This window comes from Stegastes partitus, unplaced genomic scaffold, assembly GCF_000690725.1.
Source record: "Stegastes partitus isolate 25-593 unplaced genomic scaffold, Stegastes_partitus-1.0.2 Scaffold801, whole genome shotgun sequence".
NCBI lineage: Eukaryota > Metazoa > Chordata > Actinopteri > Pomacentridae > Stegastes > Stegastes partitus.
In genome coordinates this window covers 180,137-193,963 of record NW_007578532.1, presented here as the reverse complement: position 1 = coordinate 193,963, position 13,827 = coordinate 180,137, and the positions used below count along the sequence as shown (strand labels likewise).

General features: G+C 42.7%; 1 protein-coding gene across 3 annotated transcripts in view; it reads right to left on the bottom strand.

The window, feature by feature from the left end:
* adarb1b (adenosine deaminase RNA specific B1b) overlaps positions 1 to 13,827 on the bottom strand; it is a 142,255-nt gene that overhangs the window by 77,898 nt on the left and 50,530 nt on the right. For all 3 annotated transcript variants that reach the window (XM_008292315.1, XM_008292314.1, XM_008292316.1), the window contains one exon: positions 10,521 to 10,598. The gene's annotated coding sequence lies outside the window, so the exon portion shown is untranslated. The remainder of the gene's footprint in view (positions 1 to 10,520; positions 10,599 to 13,827) is intronic.

Sequence of the window (13,827 nt, the reverse complement as noted above, 5' to 3'; positions counted from 1 at the left end):
GCCCAGAAACAATTGCGTGGTCCATTTCAGCTTCACTCATGCTCCACGTTTAGAAGTCAGTCACTGCCGAGACCTCTGTTCAGGATGGGTGGAGTCAAAAGGATTTGTCCATCTTCTATACAGTCTATGGGATGCACATGTACGTACAGTTATATACAAAAAACATCTCATCCATTGCAAAACCCTTCTTTCTTCATCACACACACACACACACACACACACACAGTCTCCCTATACCCAGAGTGCTAATTATAGCTTGCCCATTAATCAGTGACAGCTGTAATTATACTAATTCCGATGTGTAATCTGATCAAGGTGAGGAAGATCAAATCACAGGCTTTCTCTCCCGCTAGCTTGCTCGGGAATGTCGGTGAGGGTGGCAGGAGCGAGGTTGTAAAGAAAATTGGTTTAGACCAAAACAATCTGATTTGACTTAGTGTGGTAGCTGATTAGTGGGATAAAGCACAAGCATGTGTGTAAATAAAACTATCTCTTCTGTTTGTCTGCAGGCCATCGTGGCGGCTAAATTGAATTTATTAATTCAAGATTAAGAATATGTTTTAAAACAGAAAGTACGAGTAATGGCTGGCTACCTCCGGTGCCACGGTGAAGGCTGTGTAGTCGTCTGACAATGTTTGGCTGGGTTTTTGTGTAAATTTGTGTATTTTTGGGGTAAGCCATTCGCTGTCAGCTTGAGTTTTTATTTGCATCAATAACCAAGCGTTCCCAGTGTTTTATAGAGACTTCATTTCAGGCATAACCAGCATATTTTCGATCATGGTTTATGCTACTAATCTAAGCTACTTGTATTGTCTGGAGACCCAAAAACGTATAATCACTGACATATTTCTACTGAAGCAAGAGTTGATATAAAAAATAAAAACTGGAACAAACTCAAGCAATTAGTATTCCAAGGTTTTTCCAATCAGACTGTGTGTTTCTTATTGTGTTTAGGGTAGATTGCTTGTATCAGAAACTCTACATGCATGTGATGAAAACCCTCATTAATTTTGGTTTCTACGTCCAAACTAGACTTGCCGCCAGTCTGAAGGTGACGAGCCAGACAGCTGACCACCATGCTCTGTTTGGTCTGCGCAAACGTAATCTGATATTCTCGGGTCTGTTATGTAGTCTGTGTTCGCGCTCTCCACTAACACAGACTGTTTGCTATTGTTTCTGTGATCATATTTGAATTTCGGTGCAATATTTTTCAAACGGGCGCAGCTCCGTGTGCTCCCATCTCTCTGAGTCTTTTGTCTAGATTTGAAATTACCCACTGACAATAACGCTTAGTAAGCCAGATAACTAACACCGGCACGTGTGATGGATGTTTATTACTGTCGGGGGGGCTTCCCTGAGTAGCGCTGTTCTGTTATATCTGTGAGCCCGTCTGTAATCATTGTGTGAATTGTCTGTCAGATCAGATTGGCTGATCAGAGGTAGACTAATCTGTAATCATTGTGCCAAGCAGGTGTTAATTTGCAGCAACACATTCTGCTGAAAGCCAATATGGGAATGCATGCGTACATGAATGTTTGTCATTGTAATGTTTAGCTTAAATACACAGCAGATAAAGAGAAGAAGACTTTTATAGTTATTTTAGAACTTAGATTCAACACTAAACCCAACACATCCAGGGGAGAGACGGCGCAATTGTGACCGTTTACATTCAGGGGGGAATACGCCTAACGTGACACACCAGATGGTTTGTTACGCATCTCAGAAGTCATCCTCGGAAACTCTTTGGAAAAGGGCAGGCACTTTCAAAAAATATTTGGCAGGTGATTAAATGAACCATCTGTCTATCATCGGGCTCACTCACACCTAAAGCACACCCGGAGCTGCCAGTAGTTCCTCACAGGACCCTGACTGGTCCAACCAACTGTGGATTGGCCACGTACCTTGAGGCTTGGCCAAGACGGACTCTCGTGTGACTGCGATCTTGTAAATCTTTTGAGAATGTAGCTGCCTTATAAATGTAAGAATTAGCCTGTCCTTAAGTTAAAATTGAATCCCCACATAGTGCTTAAAGAAGCGGAAATGTTTCTTGTACAGCTATAAAATATTTAATTGTATTATTTTGATGTGTTTTAAACTCCAAGTCAAGACTTTAACCAAAAGATCAGGACATCAAACACAATAAAACCAATTAGAGGTGAAGTCAGGATGCCTGCTTAAACAGAACACAATCAGAAAAAAGGTGACTTGAACATTTCTTTAGTCTGGAAAGTTCTTCCATAAAAAGTGTTCCATAGACTAGGGGGCAGCCAACGCCGAGGCTTAACCGCCTCTGTTTTTGTGCCCAGATCTCTGAACATCCAAGACCACCTAATTGGTTGATCTCAGTCTTCAGGGCCTAAAAGAAAAACAATAAAATCTCAAATCCTAAAAAAAAAAAAAAAAGGACAGGAAGCCAGTGGAGGGAGGCCAGTGCTGATGATCACACTTTGTTTTTCCTGGTGCCGCATTTTGCACCAGCCGCAGACGCTTTATACTTATGTAAGATATAAATAGACTGCAGTAATGTCCCGTGCATACATCAGCATACGTTGGTCCGGAGCTGTTGCCAACTAACTAGCTTTAAAGCAAGAACCATGTAAAAGGGTCTTAAATGTAAATGTTCTTGGCTCGGAACATATTACGCTAAAGTTACAAGTCCCAGACAAAATGACAGCATCCACACTGAGTTAAAAGCAAAAGAGGCCAGATTGCTTTTTACTGGATCCATTTTTAACTGTATGCCTCACTTTACAAGCTCTATGGCAAATACAAATATGCTATTTCTGGTAACAAGTTTGGCTAATGTTGTCATGTGTACTGATAAAGCATCCAGAAGCAGCTCCCACGTAGACGCTGGACTTTCCTGTCCTGAACTGGGCTTTCTCTACACTAACCCCAGAAAACAATACGATGCAGTTTAGGGCCAAACATTATGCAAAACAAATCATAGTGCGACTATTGTTGGCAGCTATAAGCAAACAAACATGTATCCTTGATGATTTGTAGACTCGGGCCTCTTTACAGCGCCGCAATGCTTCATTTATAACAGCATGGTGGGACATATTCTACCTTTATCAAATAAATAAATAAAAAAACGCAGCTCCTGCAATTTGAATATTGCACTCGGCCATAATGCAATTTTAATATTTCGATTAACTATTCAGTGGCGATGTAGTTTTCTACTAGTATGCACTTTGGTTTTGTAAGTACTCTCTTAACATCACAAAACTTGAACACTATTGGTGACGGTGTTGTCTTTCGATACCCAGTATCAGTCAGCCTCTATTGGATACTCTGCTTGTCACATAATCAAAATGCCACAAGTGTGTAATCATACCAGCGGTGGCTATGTACACAACATGTCAGCACTACGTAATAATAATACCTCGCTCCTCATTTATCCGAGGAGCACGCAGAGCTGATGGTAGTTTAAAGACACGTATAAACACAACTCTTCCATTGCAGTAATAAGAAGTTCAATCACTGTGTGAAGACGTATCTGCAGTTTGTACAGCGGGAAACAGATGTCACCGAAACACTAAGCAGGCTGACTCTGCAGGGTCGGATCTACGCTATCAGTGACGGCAGACGCTGTTGCAGATTTGCCTGAATGACTACATTGTTTTCGCATCTGGTCGCTGCAACCCACTCCCAGGTTCCAAAACAAATGTGGGCTTTGAAACGGGAGCCTTCCATCTCCTGTCTGGTCACAGGCATGAATGGATTCAAAGCGGCACGCATGTAAAATATGCTGTTGCATGACTAGCTAGCGAGGGTAGAAAACAAACTGAGGGAAAGTGAGAAACAGATCAACAGGGTGTGGGTGCTAAGTGTGAAGCAAAGCAGGTACTCTCCAGATGGATCCCTCACATATAAATACATGCTAATCATCGTGTTTTGAACCGCTCTGGCTGCTGGATCACACAGAACATGTGCTGTTGGAGCATCTGAAGAGACAAGACGCCAAAATAGAGGAACAGAACTCTATGAAGAATTAAGGCAATGTTTATTTTATGATACTTTAGAATGCTGATGTTGCTCTTTACATGGACCGCTGTGTGTGACTGGGAAGAAAAACCTAATCAGCAGCTTTCCAAGAGCAACATCAGAGGGAAATGATTCACAAGGATGAGAATGCGACAAGAGAGGATAGATGTCGGAGGATGGTTTTTTGGGCAGAAGCCAAATTAAAGCCTCGTTCTCTCGCTCTACCGAAAACTAAAACTATCGCAGGTAAATCTACACACTTGTCGAGCTACTCTCTGTGTAAGGGCCCCAAATCTAAAAAAAAACATTTATTTTCTTTTTAACCTTGCTTGGACTCCTCAGGGGAAAAATTACAGTCAATCCATTTTGTGAGCTCGCCAAACAGTCTGTGGACTTGCTTTCTGCTTGTAACTAGGAGCATAAAAACAAGTGGTCATCTGATCTGCTGTGTCCGGCCAGTGCTAGAACGGGTCAGAACAGAGGTTTTCAAAGCTGCGAGGTGAGACAGAGCGTTGCGGTGGGGATGTGCAAGAAGAGCCACTGAGGCGCAGACGCTGCAGAAGTTAGCTTTTGGTGTTTGTCCTGTTGATTTGGGCCACTTAACAACACGGTCAGCACTTGGAGCTGCAGCAGTGGCTTTGACACACAGCTCAGGGGGGAAATAAGGTACCAGGAAACCCACATTTGATTAAAAACTCCAGTAATTCTAGGGGTCACACGCAGATATGAAACACACAGATTCAGGATGACTTGCACTTTCCTAGGGTGCAATTATTTTGGATATAATTACAGATAACAGCCATGCATTTGATTAGAAATCACATTAAATAGATGCTCCTTGTAAATCCAGATCTTGTCTGGAATAATCGCGCTTCCGAGTTGTGATGAATCGCGTTAGGGAAAAGACGGGGCGGTGGGTCAGGGTTTTGTTACTGCAAATTACATTGTTCCTTTAATCATCTCAGGGCGCTGAAACTAAAAGAAAGCCTCAGTAATAGAATCCTGAACAATGTGGGCAGCAGTTTTTAATGGTTGCTCACTAATGCAGGTTTAATATCAAAACTGCAACAGAATCACCATATTACTGACCAGAGGGCGAGCGGAGGAATTAATAAACAAGCGGGGGATTTCTCTAGTGTGGTATTTTAAAATGCTTCTGCTTGAAATGTTACAACTAAATTGAGAAACTAAAGGCTGTTCTGAACTGCATGAACTTGAGGGCCATTTTAGGGCAGCACAAACTTTTGTGTGTTACAACCGTCAACATAGAACCTCTTTCAGGACCATTTCTTCTCAAACAGGTACTTCTGAACAGCCCTAAAACACTGCTGGACATGGCGATTGGTTAAACTCTAATTTTTCCTTTCCTCTCAAACTTGTCAAGTAGAAATCTTTTCCTGCCATCAGCAATGTAAAGTCCATCATAACTAACATAACAGACCTGCCATTTCTCTATTTCCTAAGTGTCCAAAGACCTGGAGTTACATCCAGTAGCCTCTATTTATTGTTGTTTTGGCCATAGACTGTATAAAAGATGGACGTAGCTACCGTGACGTCACCCGTTGGTTTCTGCACTGAGAAAATGAAGCCAGGGTTTTGCTACTTCCTGGTTGACATCTTGGATTTTTGGAGCCAGTGACGCAAAAATCGTCAGAGGGGCGGAGCCATAGGAGCAGCGATTGGTCAGACGGATTGAGAGGCGGGCCCTCTCTGCCCCGCCCACATTTACCGCCTTCTGCTCGCTTCGTCTGTATCGTCGCTGCCGACTGTCAATCAAGCCAGCCACGCCCCTTGCCCCGCAAAATGTTGATGATTTTTTAAAAATTCAGTATTGATTTATTTTCAGATTGGCCACCTGATCTCTGGATTTGACCATGAAAACTAATAAGAAAAAAATCCTGAGCTGTAGGAATGCAGTATTTCATGATCTGTGATCACTTCTTTTCACATTCAGTCTATGGGAGCCAGGGCTTTTTGGAGCCAGGACTAGTGGACGTAGTGATACTGCAGGTTTTGACATTTCCGGGTTGGCTTCATTTTTCGGGGCCGGTTGCTACGTCCATCTTTTATACAGTCTATGGTTTTGGCACAGATTAGGGCTGCCTTATGGATGCCGTGACAGTATTTACCTTTATTTGCAAACAAAAGCTTAACATTTAGTAACACTACTGATGCTGATGGAGCATAAATAGTCGGTGGTTCGTAATGTGCGTAGTCACAAGTAAACGCAGCGTGTACATGTGTTACTGGGTGTATGTCTGTGTTTGTGCCAACGCCTGTGTTTTCAAGCAGGGAAAAAAATGATGATACTAAACGCAATTCATCATCGTGACTCATGCAGCCACAACCTTTTCTATGTATTTACGTTAACGGGTTTTTGTGACACCATGATGCCATAACACGCTATCCAGACTTGCAGGTCCCAGCTGTTGGACCACTGCTAATCCTTGCAGCGGTTCCCATTTCATTTGTATGCAAAATATACACAAAACTGTGTGCGCTCATGACACTGATGGCAAGCTTAGTTTTTATTTTTATTTATTTATTTTTTTGCCATAAAGATTAAATCATCTGAGGCAGCAGTCCTTGCAGAAACAAGGAGGAAAAATGATTAATTAAGGTGTGTCATGAATGCACACAGCTCTCATCATCACTCATTCACTGACAACAAGACACTGCATCAGGTTAGATATCACAGCCATCAATATGTTCGCTTCAGGAAGCATTCAAACACGTTTAGTTTTTGCACACTTTACTGTGTTGGAAATGAAATGTCTGAAGGCTAAAATTAGATTTTTTTCCCCCCACCAATCTGCACTACTGACATATGACAGAGAAAACATGTTTTCACGAAACTGAACAGGCTGACAGACTGGACATAGTTTGGAAAGGCACACACCACAGGTCCTATATTAGATTTTACTATTCATTCTGCATGCCAGCAGAAAAACTAAGTCATGAGGTTCAAGGAACTCTCTGTAGACCGCCACTATGAACTATGGGGAGGTATAGATGAGGGCAGGGGAATAAAATCAATTCTAAAGCTCTGAGTGTTCCAAAGAGAACAGTGGCCTCAATAATAGAGTTGGCCCCCTGGCCATACTGAGCAACCGAGCATGACGGTCCTTGGTCGAGAGGTGACCGGGGACCCAATAGTTACTTTAATAGAGTATCGGAAGTTCTTTGCAGAGATGGGAGAGCCTCCCAAAAGGCTAACTATCTCAGCAGAACTCCATCAGCCAGGCCTTCATGGCAGAATTGAGTAAAACGCATGACAGCCCGCTTAGGGTTTAACAAACTGCATTTAAAGGATTCTAACAGCATGAGAGAAAAGATACTCAGAGGATCTGAGACAAAAATTGAACTATTTGGCCAGAACTCCATGCATTAATTCTGGTGAACACCATTCTCTGCTTATCATCTGCTAACACCACTGTTACAGCGAAACCTGGTGGTAGCAGCATCACACTGGGGCTGCTTCTCAGCAGCAGAGACAGGGAGAAAGGTCAGAACCGAGTGAAGGATGAATGTAGTCTGAAAAAGACAGGTACTTGAGGAAAAACCTGCTCCAGAGTGCAGGCGACAGTTCACCGCTCTGCACAACAGTGAACCAAAGCATACAGCCAAGACAACACTCGAGGGGCTTCAGGACAAGTCTGTGTCTGTCCTTGAGTGTCCCGGCTAAAACCCAGACTTAAACCCCATTGAAAATCTGTGTTCAGTTCACAGATGCTGCCCAGCCAATCTGATGGAGCTTTACAGGATGTGCCAGGAAGAATGGGATAAACAGCCCAAATCCAGATGTGCAAATCCTGCACAGCCGTACCCAAGAAGCCGAGAAGTTGTGTGTTGCCAAACAAGATTGTGCTGAATTAAAGGGTTAAGAGGTTTGAATACATTTGTAGAGAACAGACTTAAGGTTTTAATTTTTGAATAAATTTGAAATAATGTTTAAAACTTGCTTGCTTTGTGCCAGCTGGTGAGTGAATGTAGACTAATGGGAAAAAAGCCCCTTTAAACAAATATACAACATAAAGTATGCAAAAACTGAAGAGGTCCAAATATTTTCTGAAGGGACTGTATCTGCAGCAACGACACTAAAACTAAATGTGCTCATGACTAAAAGCTGTGTTGGGACGGTGAAAACCTGAGAGTTTTTGAGGTGGATGATATATCTCAGCAATTACTCAAACCTGGAAGGCTGTCCATTGTCCTCCCCTGATTATATTTGTGACATTCTGCGTATTTATTTGTGACACTTTCACAAAATCCCTTTCACTACAAATGTGAAATTATTCCACCTTTTCCTTTTAAATCTGTGATCACTACGTGCATCACCAGCTCACTGAACTGCGGACCACAACACACACACCCGAAGTGCCAAAAGCTGTCAAATGCTTATCTTACTTATCCTGCAGCGGTACATCACATCACATTCTACTCGGAGTGGTAGCTATCTTGCCAACACTGCACTAAATATTCATTACTATAATGGAGGTGAGGTGGAAGCTGGAGGGCACAATACTACAGGTTGTGCTTCCAACCGCACCGGGCTACAGGAATGCTGCTGCCACAAACACACAAATGTCAGCACACACGGAACGGGGCACTGGCTAAATATTCAGCATTACAAATAATGGAAATTAACAGCAGCTTTGGCTCAGAAGTCTGTATGCAAGGGACTGTTTTTCAATTAGAAGATGTAAGCAAACAAATATGTGCTTACCAAACGTAGAATACGTGCTGTGTGAGTGTTTGGAGTTGATACAGAGGCTTGTCACACTGTGAGGTGGAATGTTTTGTGGTTTATGAGTGTCTGTTCTGCAGGAGTGGAGGGTGAGGGGAGCCAGACAAGAGCTGACAACAGTGTTTTATGCCTTTCTATACTTTTCCTCCACCGTAACCCTGGGAGAAATGAAAAAAAAAGTCCTCATGAGGACAGCATGGTGCCATCACCTGGCTACCACCGGGCGCAGCCCCGGCGCAGCAACCCGCGGTGATCAGAATCTTCTCAAGGCGGCCCTCCTTCTCTACCTGACAGGTCCTCCCCCCCAGCACCCAGCAGGAAAATGGAGACTATTTAAGAAACGTGCAAGGAGGACAGTAAATGTCTCCTCTTGTCAATAACACCACCTGTGTCTGAGCTATCCCTCGCTCTCAGCAGCAACAACACCTGCTACTTTTCAACCAAAGATGTAATGTCGTTCTAAGGGATGCTTCAGCAACATCAACAACATGAAAGTTGGAGATTTTTAACGGACATATCGGTCACATCTGGGACAGAAACCAATCAAAACTTTTAGTGCCAAGTAGGACTCAAGAGCAAGAAAAACTGCATCCTACACTTCCCATAATGCAACTTGGCAGCAAGTTTGCTAAACACCTACATCTTTTAAACTCAACCGTGCAAAAATAATTAAAATCTCAAATCCAATCATAATCTACTGATATGACGACATTACCAGCATTATTTTCAGAGACAGTGTGTTTTACTGGCTGCTTAGTCCTCCCAGTGATGATAAAAGCACTTTTCATCTTGTCTGAATGACTTACCACGACATAAAGGGACAAAAGGATATGTGTACAGACTCTGTGTACTATACATAAATCCCTTTCCATGCCCTACAATTAATCACCTTTACACAAAAGGGCAAAGGTTCAGACATCCAATTGAACTGGGGGGTAAATGGATGAGACAGACAAAGAGGGTTGGAGGGAGAGTGCAAGATCCCCTGATATTTGAGCAATTCTAAAAATAGATATCCAGTATTGTATTTCTCAAAAAAAAAACAGAGAATGAAAAAAGGAGCAAACACTATATATCCACTCCATTGTGAAGGCGAACGCTCGGGGTGACGTGCGTTGGCATCAGGTGCTCATATAAATTACACCACTGTTTATGAACTCTGTGTCGGGCTGAACATGAAGCCTCTTCATTTCTTAAAGACTGGTAATGTTACCCCTCGTTTGGCTCATCAGCTACTGGAGTGACTCCAGGTCTGAAAGAGTCATATAGTCAGCAGACTCCAACTTATATGTGAGACTGAATAAATTTTGCATGTGAACTTCTAGTGACATGACTAGGTTCTGCCAATCAGAGAAGAAAACCAACATTTGCCGAGTTGACGTGCTGCGGGATTTATTTCAAAGTTTGTGTAACATGGAGAAGTTGACTTAAGCAGACTGCAAGCAAGAAAAAAAAAGTTACAGCTGGTGCTGGCAAATAAATGCCAACAGGGTGATCGAGATCCAAAAGTGATCGCCCTTTCTAACAGAAGTTTAATAAAACAGACACGTTATGATCGATTTTTGTATGAAATGGCTGTGCACGCACAAGCAAATACAAACAGGTTTATTTTTACAATTACACACGACTTGTGCTCAGACGTCTGGTGCAGCCGGCTTTATTGATTATAGTGGAAGTGTAGTGTAGCAGCGGGCGACTCCGCCAGCGATCCTCAAACATTACGCATTCAGTGTAGCCACAGGGGCAGGCAGGAGTTAAATGTCAAATGTCACAGCTCTGAACTTACCGTTCCACTGAGTACTCAATCAGACAGCGGCTTTTATTTACCGACTCCTTTGCCGTTTCCAAATGTCACACACCGCACCTGCAGGAAAAAAAAAACACAGAAACAATTGTATTAATATATGTGTGATGTGGCTGTTAAGATGAAATACTCAGTAGCAAGTTATCAGCGCCACGTTATTATCTCAAATAAATATTACATAATCCCAAACAACAAAGATTATGCGAATGCATTCAGGGTTATTAGATTGTTTTCTATCAAAATATTGAATGAATTATTGGTAGTCTGGTTCAGAGGCATCCTACACCCAGTGAACAGGGGCAGTCCTTTCAGCGCAGTGCTAAAATAAGCCTTAAAAGGAGTCGACATTACGTTTTTTTTGAAGAGATGCTGAAAAAAATCAACTTCAAGCAAACAAATCAAGGCCAAGAATCTCTTTGGGGCACCCAGTGGAACGTCACCCCAGCATGTGAAGAAAGTACTGGTCAGCACCCTGCTGACCCTGCCCCGGGCGGCTCGGCTCTGACCAGCAGCAACTGCAGCAATACCGCAGCACAACAGCATTGACAAAGGGTGGCAGTAAACAGCCAAGACATCCAAGGAGGCATGGGAAAAAGGGAGCAGATGTTGCCCCATTGTCCAATCACATTAGCGACTGCGATTCCATCCTTACAGGCACAAGGACGGAAGGGTATCTTGAAAACAAAAAAAAACTGAGGTGACACTGGCAAGGTTTAGCATGGACTGAAACTGAGTGGCAGGCTTCTAAGTAAATTAAAATCAAGTTACTTGTCTCACACTGCCCAACCAACCTGTCCTTCAGCAGTGACAAACAGAGAAAAGAGCAAACAACACAAGTTCATGCATCAATAACACATTTAACGCTGATACCAGGAAACACGCACGCAATGCAAAGTCGCACCCCGGCATCATCACGTTCATTAACGACAACAAAACGTAAAATTAGCATCTCATTCACCAACCACACTGAAAAGAGATGACTTGTCTGTTCAAAAAAAAGAGAAAAGGCTTTTGGGGTGAGTATTGCACACCATATGGTAGCTGCTTGGGCATATGGGCAACGTGGTTGGAAAAAAAAACAAAAACGCTCACCATCGTCTACTGCTTCTTCCACCATCCTATGAATGTGTCTCCATCATCTGTATTCAACGCATTCACCAAGGTGCTTTACACCTCTCTGAGCTGCCACAAGGACTTCTTGCACAGGAGCCACCTTCCTCAAAGTTTGCAGTAATTTACATATTTTTCCATGTAGCACATGCTTGGGCATGTTAATAGGCATATATGGTTCTCCATGTATAAAAACAAGTTTAGGTGGCCAGGCGTGCTATTTTTGCTCAGATGGAAAGGTGCTGCCCTGCCGACCTGCACTCAGCGGATATCAGATGTAACGTCCTGTCTGAGCCTGGAAAAGATCAGGTACTCTGTTCAGAACCAAAGGGGGGGGGGGGATTTAAAAAAGTATGGGGACCCTTTGTAAGATATCTTTCTAATCCCCATTGATCCTACTTACATCCATCTTTAATTTATTTACTGCAATTTCATTTTGAGACTGGGAAAGGGGAAATAAAGATAAGGAAAGAGAAAGAACTTGACATGCAGTTTTACAGCCTTGTACATTTCTTGCTGCACTGAGGACTTGTTCCCAGTGTCACTCTCTGATTATGTTGGTTTTTGCCAGGAATGTTTTGCAGATTGAGCCATGTTTTTTCTTTCTTTTTTCCCTTTTGTTTTTCTGTTTTTGGTTGCAAGGTGGATCGATGGTTAGCACCGTTGCCTCGCAGCATGAAGGTCGCCGGTTCATGTCCCTTTAAGGACACCCGGGATCTTTCTGGTGGAGTCTCCATGTTCTCCCCGTGCAGCGTGGGTTCTCTCTGGGTTCTCCGGCTTCCTCCCACACAGTCCAAAAACATGTTGAGGTTAATTGGTGATTCTAAATTGTCCATAGGTGTGAATGTGAGTGTGCTTGGTTGTCTGTCTCTAAGTGTGGCCCTGCGATGGACTGGCGACCTGTCCAGGGTGTCTCCTGCCTTCACCCTGAGTCAGCTGGGACAGACTCCAGCCCCCTCCTAGTGAGGATTAAGCGGTGTATTGATAATGGATGGATGGATGGATGGATGGATGGATGTTTTTTGTTTGGTTTGTCTTTGTCACTTTCACGGTTTTGGGTTGTTGTTGTACAAATATTCTGCATAGAACTTGTGCTCACTACTACTTCTAACTTTACACTGCTGTGAAATGCACAAAGAAAATCTTTATATTGTTAATTCTCTTGTTTGAAAATTCAATAAAAAGATCATTGACTGAAAAAAAAAAACAAGTTTTGCAATGTGACTAATAGTACATTTGTCTTACATATTAAAACACACCGTGCACTATAGGCTAGTAGTTTAATATATTTTAATAAATCATAAATTCAAACACCAGAAGCGTCATGTTATGCTAATTTAGCACAATCCTAAAATCAAATCCACTTCAATTGCAAACCACACATATGTTCTCTGCACTTGGAATAACATGACTAACCCTGCGCTTATTCAGTGCAGATAAATAAAATAGACTTTTTACATAAATGGCTACCGAAAAATTCAGCGAATGTACCAATAAATAAGCAATGACCTCTTCTTACATGTACCAACATGAGACAGCATGTGCCAGCTTTAATAGTGGATTTTCATCATTACTATTCAGCTGTACAGTTTGACGTGAGATAAACCAGAAGTTAGCACTGAAACTGGATCATCTCTGCTTGTTTTTCTGCTAATACGGTGCAAGATTGGTTACATAAGTCAACAGTGAGTCACCTTGTGTTTCCTCCCTCTTGTGCCTTACGACCAAGCAACGCAACAAAGGACGACAGGCTACACTAGCGCTCACACTGTCTAGTCTCTTAGGGCACACCGCTGCTAATTTAGCAGTAGTGAATGCATCAGTTTGAGTGTAAGAACATTCTACCACAGCAACTATCTGCTCTGGGGATGCTCCCTTGCCTCATCCGCTAACTATCAAGAGCAGAGGGAAACAATCCAGCAGTGACAGTAGAGACGCTGTTGTTTGCTCTTGAACTATGGGGATGTGCGGAGTTAAAAAAAGACGACAAGACAGCGAAATCTCAGTGAAATAGAGGATGATATCTTGAAATGACCCTTCCTCTCCCCCTCTCCTTGCAGTAGCAGGGAATCTGCATTACGTGGTTCATCCTGACAGTCGTTTTTTTTCCCCACTGTGATAAGTCTGTCACAAAATCCACAGCAGCTGTAAATCTTATTGGAAACAGCTCCTGATTCAG